Source organism: Chionomys nivalis, chromosome 4 (assembly GCF_950005125.1).
Source record: "Chionomys nivalis chromosome 4, mChiNiv1.1, whole genome shotgun sequence".
NCBI lineage: Eukaryota > Metazoa > Chordata > Mammalia > Rodentia > Cricetidae > Chionomys > Chionomys nivalis.
In genome coordinates this window covers 74,860,250-74,873,481 of record NC_080089.1, presented here as the reverse complement: position 1 = coordinate 74,873,481, position 13,232 = coordinate 74,860,250, and the positions used below count along the sequence as shown (strand labels likewise).

Sequence of the window (13,232 nt, the reverse complement as noted above, 5' to 3'; positions counted from 1 at the left end):
TGAGGCTTGGATTCTGTCCAGTCTCCACCCACCCACTTTTTCCTTCTGGAATGCCAATCATAGCTTTTCTTTTGTTCAGGCGGAAAGCAACAGATAAAGGAACTTTACAACACTTGAAAATCACATCGATGGCAAAAGACTAAGAAAGGAATTTTCTGTCAGAAGCAATTTAAGGGAAGGAGTTACAAACACTTTTCAATTTAAATATAAAATCAGAGCGGGAGATGAACTTGAAGTTAAGCAGCCCTGGTTTAAAACTTTGGAAAACAGGCATATAATCAATACCACCATGGGTATGTTTTCAATATGTTTTGATTTGGCATAATGAAGTATTGACTTTCTTCTTTCTTAAATATCAAATGAAATTATGACCATATAAATATGTATCTAAGCATAAGCCACATGACTTAATTTCTCCAAACAAAGCAATGTAATTAACAAGTTGGTGAAGTGGAAATATATAAAAGATTAAAACATCCAAAAAATGAACAAATAATTTAATTGTGGGTCATATTCACCAAGAGTTCAATAACTGCCATACCATAACTTTAAAAAACTGCAAATGCATTGTTTTACTAAATACTATGCTTGAAAATCAAGAAGTACAGTTCAAAATAATCTCAAAAGTTGCTGTTACCTCATTTCTTCAACAGAGTTTATATTGAGTACTAAACATGAACCAAATCCTATAACATCAATATTTTAAATGTTTACTGTTTGTTTATGCATGCATAACTATTTTAAGAACAAAGGTCTGTTTAAAAATAAAATTCAATAAAGAAAAGCTTTCTCCCATCACTCTAGAGAAACTTACATTTGGAAGTAAACGCTGTCTACATCCAGCAGCATCATGGGGCTTGATAAGGTCTGACGGAATTACGTGACAGATCAACAGGAAGAATGACATCTTTGATTACTGACTTCATGAACTGCCAGTTGGTCATTTCTAGGCTGTGGAGCTCTTAACACCTGACCCCCATCAAATATATAGTAATAAAAATAAATGGAAAGTAGATTTCATTGGCCAACTACCCAGGGTATAGTAAGAACTCTCCTGGCCACTAAATAAAGTATTGGGCATTTTTAAGTTTTGAAGTAAGCATTTATGCCTTTGTAAAATACAATGAATTAGGACAAAAACATAAAATAAGCACAACACCTGATTCTCTTGTTCATTGTGATTTTTCAAGGAAAGCATATCCATGAATATACTAACTTCATCGGCTCTTTTTTCCCCAAAGATAGATTCAAGGCGTCAATACTTTGTGCCTGGGAAGACTACTCTGTTCCAGTTACATGAAGCTTAAAGAAGTGAATGTCTTTATGTAGCAGAACATAGGCTTCTGTCAAAGTTTGGGCTAGAAAATGTAGTTAAGAGCATGTCCTTTTCTTGCACAGGACCTGAGTTCAGTTCACAGAATCAGTGTCAGACAGTCACATTTTACATTTGAGATGGATTTCTCTAGAAAAAATTTATTCTTCGAATCAGCTCTTAAAAAGGAAAGCGAAATATCAACAATCATATAGTTTACTTATTTAATAACCTATGTGTATAGGAAAACTTAACTCCTGCAATACCTTTTGTCTATTAGTGGAGCTGAGAATTACTTCTGAGCAAATTTGCTGCATCTGCTATAGTTGCCTCTTCTTCCATTTTGTCCGGAGTTCAAGGTTCTTTCAAATGTATTTATCACCTTTCTCTGAGCAGTAAAATGCATGTGTTTCCTTGTATAAGCATAAGCAAAAGAAGCCAGGCCTTCCTTTTCACTCCATTTTCTCATTTCACTGTCTCTATTTGAGCAAATGATCTGTGTCTCCTAGGAATTTGTCTCTTGAGTAAGTGCTGAAGTCACCAGTACTGACTAGAGGTGGAGAGGAAGTGTTCTTATATAGGCTGATTATGTCTACTAATAGGTATTATGCTTCCTGGTTCCCAATAAATGTATTAGTGCTTCAAAAAAAATACAATGAATTGAGCAAAAAAGACAGAGGCATGGACAGGTTTGATTTCACTCAAAATCATCTGTCTTTTAATGTTATTTCATTAAATATTGCTTTAAAGCCTTCTGGAGGTGTTTTACAGATCTGGAGCCTCTCTGGGTCATTTGACGCATTATTTTGGACCTATTATTACCCTAGAGAAACTTCTCTCAAATCGGTGTCATGGGGTGCTTACTGCCACACTCATGTAGCATATTAAAGCAAACAAGAAACAATATAATTCATATATCATCTCATTGTGATTGTGTTTTATAATTTCACCCAATCTCAATTTTAAAAGCTTTAACAAAAAGTATATAAATAAACACAAATGTATTTTATAATATATTTTAAATAATTGATGATATTCTTCACCTCAGTTAGACCGTGGTTGTATTGGACTATTTAGGCAAAAGAAAAGAACTCAAAAGAGTAGAAAAACAGAAGCTATTGTTCATATGATTCATACCAAACAGAACATCGAAACACTCCAAACTTTAACTACACACACACACACACACACACACACAACATACATACAGGCAGGCCCACTTGGCACACAGACTCACACATATGCAAACTGCATGCTTGTTTTGCAATGTTGTGAGGCCCTTCCAGGTGCTAAGGGACACTCAAACTTAAACAATATACACGTAAAGTACATGCTGGCATTTTTATCTATGGCATATTTTATCTCATTTTGATTGTGAGCCTAGCCTTGAACAGCTGAGCCATCTCCCCAGACTATAGAGCTTTTCCTTAGTGAGACAAGTGATTGGAGATATGAATGACTTGAAGAAGGTCCAGATCTGAAAAATACCCCAAAAGTATTTAAAGCAATATTTAATGAAATAGTGTTAAAAGACAGATGGTTTTGGACAAAATCAAACCTGTCCATGCCTTCTCAAATGCAGCAAAATACACAGATGTTAAGCATATGATTTGATGAATTTGAACAAATGAATATAATCATGATAGAGAAATACCAGTCAGGATAGAATTTGCCTCTCCTCGGCAATGTTTTGGAGATGCAGTCCCATTCAAACACAGGAGCCTAATTATTCTTGCTTGGTGCTCCTACTCTACTTTGTGAATATGGCAAACACATGCATGTTGTGTAAACCTATGATAGACCTGTGCTCATATCAAACTGGAGGCTGGGATGAATTAATCTGGGATACATATTCTAGTTTAAATCCTTTTATAAGCACAGACTTTGTATCTCTTGAATGATGCCTAAGTCTAATGAATTGATAATAGGCACATACTTAATTTTGGTGAAGCATGCTAAACACTTCCAAAACAATCAAATAATGCAATAGTCCTGCTAGTAATCAGCAAGAATTCCAGTCATGGAACTATTTTGGTTAACGCTTGCTATTCTAATCTATGTAACTAGAATTTGCACTCCCCCATTGAATATTGAATACTTTCTCATATTTTTGTCAATCATATGGATTTTGAAGTAACAGTTCCATTTTATTTCTATATTATTGAACTTGCTTATAAAATTAACACACATTTTAATTTTAATTTTCATCTTATTTGTGTGTGTGTGTGTGTGATGTATGTGTGCATGCAGATTCATGGGTATGTGTGTATATGTGTGTGCCTGTGTGTGGAGGCCAGAGGTCAACATCTAGTATTTTTCTCAATTGCTCTCCACCTAATGGTTTTGGAAAGGATCTCTCACTAACCTGGAGTTGACCTATCCTCCATCCTGACTTACCAGCTAGCTCCTGCATCCTCTTGCCTCTGCCACCCTACTGTGGCTTTGCAGGTGGGTGTTGCTGGTCCTGGCTTGTTATAAAGAAACTAGAGATCAAACTCAATGCCCCATGCATGTACAGCAAACATACCAATTAAACTATTTCCCCAACCTCCTACTTTTCATTTTAATAGTAATTTATGACCAGAAATTTTTCATTTTGATGAAGCCCAATTATTTATTTTTAAATGATTATTTCATTCTAAATCATGAGGGCAATTTTGTGTTTTTATTTAAGAGGTTGGTTGCTTGAGCATTTCATGAAGTACTACAATTTATCTCTAAGTAACTTAGACAGTAGGAGGTAGTGGTTGAAGTACATTTCTTTCTCTGTAGTTTGCCTAGCTGTTTCAACAACATTTGTTGAGAAGATCTTTGATATTTGTAAGTTCCTTTCCTCCTGAACCATTATAATTCTATCAGGTTCTCTGGGGACTTCATACTGTTTTATTGCTGCTGCTTCCTATTCTTTTTGTTTCTGCACTCTTGATCATTGTGACTTTATTCTAAATTCTGGAAATAGGTAAAAAAAAAATCTTCTAACCTTTTCTAGACTATTTTGATATTCTAGATCACTCACATTCGCACAGAACAATTAAGAGCAGTTTATCAATTTACATCTCTTTAAAGCCTTTGGGCATTTCAATTGCAATATTGAATCTATGAATAAACTCAAGGAAAATTGTCATCTTAAGGGGGTTGAGCTCTCTAAGTCCTAAAGTTGATACAGCCATTCAATTGTTCAAATCTTTATTTCACTATCATTATAATTTTTACAATAAGAATTTTATTCTTCCTTTTATTGATTTTTACGGACCATCTTTGGAAACTTTGTACATACTTACATTATCCAAAAATAGATTGTTTCATTTCCTTTTGAACATTTATGCTTTTATTTCTTTTGGGTTATTTTCTGGCTTGGATTAACAGTATAATATTGATTAGATAGTATTAGTAATCAGTCACATTTTACTTCTCATCTTATAAGGAAATTAGTTAATATTTTACCTTCTGGATTAATCTTCTGGTATAATGTATCTATGGATTATAGGTAGATATTCTGCTGGTGCTGGTAATACACTAAAATTTTATATTTATTGTTTATAATTCTCTTTCCCCCATGTGTGTGTGTGTGTGTGTGTTTGTGTGTGTGTGATGAGTATAGGTGCCAAGGAGGCCAGGATTCCCTGGAGCTGGAGTTACAAGATGCTGTGAGCAGTGTGACAGAGGTGCTGGAACTGTATACCCCTGCAAGAGTGTTATGTTTGCTTAACCTCTGAGCCAAACTTCCACCTCCAAAACCCTCGAGTTTTTATCTGTGCTATGTTACAGTTCTTATTTTCCTACTTTGAAGAATCTCCATTTTCACTCATATAAAATAAATGTGTTTATTCAACCCATATTTTGATATTGAAGTTCTTCTTTGACTTAATTCATTATTTTAAAGATTCTGCTCATTTGCCACCTGTTTTCCATCACGTGAGATGAGAAGTCGGCCATCACTTGAATCATTGCATTACTGACTGTAGTGTATCTGTTTTCCTCTGGCTGCTTTTAATAATTTTCTTCATCTGTGCTTTTTAACATCTTAAGCTTGATGTGACTAGATATATCATCTTAGAGTCGACTTCTATTGATTTGGTTATGACTATGCCACATTTTCTTTCGTTTAGACATTGTGAGAGAGTCTGCAGGTTTGCTTTCTTTAAAGGACTCAAATGTTCTTCTAGTTGAGAATTGAATACCTTGTGATTCCTCTCAATGCCCTCAGAATTTTTTTTTATAGTTATAATTTCTTAGGATGAACCTACTTCAACTCATTGTTAGTTCCAAGACACAATCCTATCTTAGCCATCCTTTCCCCCTGAGAAGTCACCTTTCTAAGATCCTAACTGAGCATAAAGCAGTCATCAAGGTTCCTCCACTCTGTCCAAGTAAGAACATCCAGTTGGGCCTCCCGGAGGACCCACACCTGGGCCAGGGAAGGAGTCAGAGAGCCCCCAAGACATACTATCGAACCTCGTTCATGCTGCCATGGGCCATGGTCCAGGCCAGGAACAGAGGACATCTCAGTGATTGAAGCTTCCTTAGTAGTGCAGCAGCAGCAACCTACAAGAATGTGAATGTACAGGAGCTTGAGATTTCATTGAAGTTCATGACTGACCATGCAGCTCGGCCTCTCATTGGACAGAACTCTTCCAAGGATGTGCATGACCCCAAGCTGCCGCCATCAACTGCCCATTTAAGAAGAGACCACTGAGTATACGCTTCAAAGGGAAACATGCATTGCGCTGCTATCCTTCTCAAGAGGAACACTGCATTGCCTGTAAGCTCTGTGAGGCTATCTGTCCTGCAAAAGCCATCACTGTCAAGGCTGAGCCAAGAACCGATGGCAGCCGCCAGACTGCAATGCTATGACACCGACATGACCAAGCGTGTCTACTGCGGTTTCTGACAGAAGGCCTGCCCTGTCGATACCATCATGGAGGATGCCAACTTTGAGTTCTCCACCGAGATACATGAGATGCTGTACAACAAAGAGAAGCTGCTCAACAGTCAGGACAAGTGGGTGATTGAGATCTCTGCCAATATCCAGGCTGAACACATGTCCCGGTGACCTGACCACTTGGTTCATTTCTGTGGCCCCTGCTGCCCGTAAAGAAGCCATGATTCCCACCCTACCCCAAAAAAAATCCAGTTGTGGAGCTGAGCTTCTTAGGAAAGTTGCCCGATTCAATGGATGTTATTTTTGTTGCTTTTTGTTATTATTTAACACGGGTTCCCACCCCATAGCCCAAGTTGTCAAGATCTACTAGAAATCTTCCAACCTCTGCCTACTGAGTAAGCACTTGCTTGGACTTTCGGAATGTGTTAAGTCTAAAATTGCATTCATTACTATGTAAAATTCATTGCAGCTGAAAGAGCAAACCATCCATTTATATAAACTTTAAATACAAAAGCTAAAATATTGTAAACTAACTAGAAGGACTATTTCCCCCATTCATTCTTTACTGTAAAACCAAAAAGACTTTAACTCCTTGTTTATACCGGGTGCTGAATCTTAAAAATACACATCTCTAAATCTACTCCTGGACCGTGAATAGCAGTCTTGGAAAATTTTAAACCAAAATTTTAAATTAAATAATGAAAATGTAGTAGGCCCTCTTAATTTTCTTGCCCCAAAGGCAACTCAAAAAAAGAAAAAAAGAAAACAAAAAGACAGAAAGAGATAAAAAGAAAAGAAAAAGAAAAAATTAAAGACTTGAGGTTGGGCCTATCAGTATAGAGTGCTTGTGTGGCATGTGTGAGGCCCTGATTTTGACCACTAACATTATAAAAATAAAATAAGTAAAGACAAATAAGACAAATATACATCACTTCATTATACTGTGTAAAGATACCTCTTTATTTCTCTCCAATATTGTTAGCTAAAATGTTTATTTTTCTTTAAATTTGGTGTGTACTATAAGTGTGTGTGTGTGTGTGTGTGTGTGTGTGTGTGTGTACATGTAGAGGCCAGAGAACAATTTGCGGTAAGCAAATCTCTTCTTCTATCCTGTGGGTTTGGGAACTCAAACCCAGGTCATCTTGAAGTTTTGAAGTCTGGTGCCTTTACTCATTGGGCCACCTTCTTGGCATCCAAGATATGAATGTTGTTTGTTCACCTGCTTATGAGACAGTGTCTCATGCACCGCATACTGTCTTCGAACTTGGTGTGTAGCTGAGAATGACCTTGAACTTCTGAGCCCCCTGCCTCCACCAGCTGTGCACTCCACACTAGTTTACGTGTCACTGAGGACCGAAGTCGGGGCTTCCTGCAGGCTGTGTAAGCACTCTTGCTGGTGGCTCTGCATCCTCAGCCCAAGATAAATTATTTTTAGGTAAATAACTAGATTTTAAGGTACACTGGATATCTTATTACACTGCTTGGAAGAAACATATAATTTTTCAAACAGTTTCTTTTAAATATTTAACCTTTGTAAAACTAGATAAACTAAACTACTTCTTAAATCAGTAAACCTAACCAACTAAGTTGCTAATAGTTTATCTCTATATTGTCAATTGGAGCTAAATCTTCAAATTCTTGCATATTGTATCAATCATTTGATTATGCTTGTAATTTTCATTTTGTCCTTAATTCAGAGTTACGTTGTTTTCTGAATTAATTCTTAAAGGCTAGATTTCACAGAGATCAGGCTGCCTTTGTTTCTAAAGAGCTAGATGATTGGTAAACACAAACATTCAGGAAAAGATTAAGTTAAGGTAAGGTCTATAATAAATTAAGTTGCTGTCTATAAATATTTTGAAAACTGATGGATTTGTTAAAGAGCATCTCTGTTTCAGGTTTTAGTACTTCAATGTTAATAGCTAAATGTCAGGAGTAAACTGCAGTCTGTCTACTTTGTAGATGCTTTTGTCTTAGAATAACTTAATTAGGGAATTTATAAAGGAAGGTTACGTGTAATTATTTCATTCAACATTCTGGAGGAACTCTCGTTCTCACTGAGAGGAATCCTAGTCTGAAGGGACAGAAATAGTTTATCTGGTATTATATTCTGTCAGACACAGTCTTTGACATCACCCAGTGATCCCTCACTAAATGTATAGTGAATACGTGAAAAAGGCTTTTCCAAAATTCCTGGGCCAAGAGTCAAACGTAGGGCTGCCTGATTCAAAAAACAAAACAAAACAGAATAATGTATTACCTAAGTAATTTTACATTTTAAACAATGCAATTTTGTTTAATCAAGAAAAATTCTCTTAAGTTAAAATTCGTGATCAATAATGGTTTCCCAAGATAAATCAGGTTTGGCTGCACATGTGTTTGTGAACAGCGCATGCACTGAGAGAACAAAGGCCTGTGACCGTTTCTATGATTCTGCCTCTACGGTTTGAAGGCATTTAACATGCTTTCTATCCACCTTCTGGATAAAACTTTGGATCGTTTATCTTAACACAACATGGCATAAATGCTGATTATTCTATTTGCCTGGTTGAGCCATTTCTCCCAGTAAAAAGATTTTAGACTCCTAGGAGGTAATCTGGGATGGAGATGGCCTGATCATGATCGGTTGGTCTCCCATGCCAACTGTGAAGCTGCCATCAGACTCCATCAGCCTCCACCTGAATCGGTTAATCAAATGGAAGAGTGCCAACACTAGTTGCCTGGGACTTCAGAAAAATAAAGAAAAATGCTATGGTTGTAGGAAAGATGTCATATCATAAAAGTATACAGTTTTGGAGTTAGACTATGGATCTTTGATACATTCTTGATGGATTAATTTAAGTCTTTTTAGTGAACTTTTTACTTGAGGAGGACCTCATGACTTTTATAAATCAGTGTATACCTGTATTATCCAAACTTGAGACTTCAAAACAGGTCATAGCAAATCATTGAAATTCAATGTGTATTTAATAAATAGAAAGCCAATATTTTTGCTTTTTTCATACATATTCTCAAAGCTTCCTTTCTTGATCCTTTAGATCAAGTTTTTAACTTTGGCCACAGTACTCTTGAATGCCATAAAAGTCCTCAAGATTTAACATAAGTGAAATAGTCAAAGAAATACTTGTGTAGACAAAAAGTATTAATGGTGATCAACACCAACCAAATATTTTCCAAAAGACTTAAATGTTTATCTAAAATGTATACTTTGAAATATTGACTTTGTCACATTTAATTCAAGTTTATTTCAAAGGCAAAAAAATGACACCTTGTATATATATCACATAGCTTCAGTTTAATTCACTATGTACATGACTGTCAGTTGTATTTATTATTTCCTATACACATGAAAACCCATAAACAAATTCTATTCTGCAAGTTATTTGCAGCATAGTAAAAATTTAAATCCCCCAGAGGACATTCACCAAATTTTATGGCTAATATCTTTACACTGCACATGCACATAATAAGAAACAGAGCTGTCATATTTAGGTCAACGGACTTTTATAATGAGATTTATATTTTTGCCAAGAAGTCTGAGTTTCACAACAGATACGCTGAGACAATGGAAGACTAACATGAAACTTGATGCATATTCCAAGATAGGATTTTTTTCATACAATGTACACGTTTTTGCCAAGTAAATGGGCCACTCCATAGAAAATCCACCTAAATAAGCTTGTAGGACAATTTCTAAAAGGTAACCATGCCGTGAACGGTTTGATGTAATGATCTCAAAGGAAGGTAGACTGTATTAATGAACTAGATCTTATTAATTAATTTGTATCAGTTCACTTCCTATGAAATGTCTATTACTACTTTTACCATGGTTTTTATTACTACGCAAATTCTTGAGTAATAGCAGCTATTGATTTTTATATTACTTACAAAATGACTTATGTTTATATTGGTTATATATGAGGTTAAACTATCATAAAAATAATGCAGGAGTCCATCCCAGGGAAAATAGAGAAGCATGAATTGATTTCTTTCATTCAAGGGACAAGACTATGGTCTCTGCCCTCTGTTATGAATTATGATCTGCCCCTCTGGGCTCAATTTAACAAATCCATCCTGTCAGTCTTCTTGGAAAACATATTAAACCATTAGGCAGCTGTTTCAACTCTTCCTTTGTATATTGATACAGAATAAGCTACCTGGGACAAGAACACCAAATCCAGTTCTCCCTGACATTCCCCCTTACCCCTCGTCTCTTGCTCAGAATATCAGAGGTAGAGGTGTTGTCCCATAAAACACAGTCTCAAAATTCATGGAGCATTTGAATTCTATGGGAAAAAGCAAGGGATATTTTGAAATAAAAGTCTCTCTCAGTGAAGAATTTTCTCGGGCCTCACACAACCTTTGAATGTCTCTGCAGATTAAATCCCAAAAATACGAAGAGCTCATACTTCAGCATTCAACAGCAGTGAAGACGTTTTACAAAAGCTACCATGGAAGTACAAGAGAAGAAGAAACACTGAAGGGCCGCAAAGGCACTGTCTTGTGGTTCTTAGTTACTTCCTCCTCCCTGTTTTCAATGACCAGTTTAAATTCTGTATGCTGACAATAAATAGCTCAGAGAGGACTTCAGCTATTGATCTGGTCACTCTTACTCGCTGGTGGTTTATTTTTATAGACAAGTGATCGTTGTTCCAGATGGTCCTGATTACATCATCAGAAAGAAAATGCCACTCAGAGCAGTTTAGACAAGACGGCAGCCTGGGGGCTTATGAAGGCGTTACTTACACCCTCATCTAGGTGACGCGAACCCATCTCTTTAGGGGCAGATCCTCTCCTTTGTCGTCCGTCTCTTTCCATTAAGCTTACACTCTACACACTAATTGCTATCGTCTTTCTGTTGCCATGTACAGCTGATTCAGTTTCTGGTTACTCATTTTCACATCAACTATGTATTAAATAATAATTAAAATTTGTGACTTTTTTAATCCTTTTTTAAATATGTGGTAATTGTGCATATTTATGGAGCATAGTGTGGTGCTGTAATACATGGGTACATGTGTACAACAAATTGTGTAACAATAAACAGGATATTTTACATGATTTTCCCTTTGCCATGAGAACAGGGGCTAGAAACTTATCAAGTAGGTCAGAGACCCCAAAGTCCTTGGTGGAGTCAGAAATGTCAGAAAACAGATCTGTTTCCTGTTTCTTTGTTATCTGACTGAGAACTTCTGCCTAGAGGTCATATGTCACTACTGGACTGGAATTGAGAGGAGGCACGTGCACACCTAGTTATTTCAAGTGTCCTGACCCACTCACTCTCTTCCCTGTCCCTCCTCCCAGTCTCTGCCCTAAACTTGCAGCTTCATGGTTCCCTGTTTCCTAGGCTCCTGCATACAGAAGCTCTTCCTTCTCCCTCCTAAGCTTCCACCTGTGATTCTATAGTAAACTCCCTAATGTTCACCCTCTGTGGTCTGAGAACTTCATTCTTCACATTTATGAGACCAGAATCCAAAGCCACTGGCTAGAGTTGGTTTTGTCAGCTCCTGAGTTTTCCAGGACCTAGCTTCCTACAACAAGAAGATTTCGGTCTTTCTCAATCATGGCCCACTATTCCCATGTCACTCAAATATTGAAATGTTTATGTAAGGGACAGTAAATCCCTTGTGTTTATAAGATTTCTATTTTTTTATTTTGTAAATTAGAGAGAGTGAAAGAGATAGATAGATGATAGATAGATAGATAGATAGATAGATAGATAGATAGATAGATAGATAGATAGATGATAGATGATAGATAGATAGATAGATAGATAGATAGATAGATAGATAGATAGATATAGATAGATAGATAGAGTGTGTATGTGTGTGTGTGTGGTTCTGAAGACAACTTTGTGGAGCTTGTTCTCTCCTTCCACCATGGGTCCCAGGGGTGGAACTCAGGTTATAAGATTTAATTACAAGTACCCTTACAAACTGAGCCACCTCACCACCCCTATGACAGAATTCTAGAAAAATAAATATTGAAACTACATCTTAATATTCTAAAAGTAGAGCATCACTCCGAAGTTTTCCAATGGATTCCCTGGCAAGTCACAGGGCTTCTGTGGTTTTCACCTGGACCAGAGCACTCTCAGAAAGAGAACTTGTTATTTATATCCCAGTTGAGGAAGGATGATAAATGCTGCTAACATAAATAGTTAGGATTTCGTGAAATCATTTTTTTTTTTTTATTTTTAGGAACTATTTACTTTATCGAAACTACTGGTATATTTACATTTCCTTGCACGGGGTCAAAGATTTTACTTAATCCAGAACCTTCTTTGTGTATACTTCCGTAGATTGCCTGTAAAACGCTGTTTGTTGCCCAGTTTCCTGGAAGACCACCCGAATGGAAGAATAAACACCTGGCAAACATCTGGCTGACTCCTCGTTTCTGGTTGACCAGTTGCTGTGGCTTTGTTATAGTCACTCAGTCGCCAAAAGAATGCAAATTTGTAAACAACACAAAAACCCCAAACCCAGCTCCTACAGCTTGTTTCCTGTTTTCACTTAGCCACAGCACACACCGTAGAGTTGATTGGCACACCACTCATAACTCAATGTATTCATACTGCTCATGATTCACATCAGATTCAACTACCAGAGAGCAAATGGCACCATAATAAGAAAAAGAGAAGTACCTGTTTATTGGGTTTGCTTCTGTGACATCAGTATTGAAAGCTGATGCTCTCTGGTGCACTCGTGGTTAAGACCCAGCAGCATGGCCTGGATCCTCAACCAGGTAAGCTTTCCTCAGTCCTTGACTGATCATATACACTTTAATCCCAGCACTCAGGAAGTAGAAGAAAGCAGGCCTCTTGAATTTGAGGTCATCATGTCTACATAGTAAGTTCCAGAACAACTAGTTCCATAAAGACACTGCACATGGCACCATCAGCAGACCAAGAATCTGTGGCTAGACAGATCACAGGCCCTAGAGATGAACCTACTACTATTATTCTTCTAAATGTACATGTTATTAAACTGACTCCTAATGACTTATCTTTATACCCAGAGGTCAGTGCATCTCTCAACC

General features: G+C 36.9%; 1 protein-coding gene and 1 pseudogene across 1 annotated transcript in view; one reads left to right on the top strand and one right to left on the bottom strand.

The window, feature by feature from the left end:
• Bmp5 (bone morphogenetic protein 5) overlaps positions 1-13,232 on the bottom strand; it is a 122,350-nt gene that overhangs the window by 86,234 nt on the left and 22,884 nt on the right. The gene's annotated exons all lie outside the window — the stretch shown is intronic.
• Positions 5,550-6,365, top strand: LOC130872619 (NADH dehydrogenase [ubiquinone] iron-sulfur protein 8, mitochondrial-like; annotated as a pseudogene).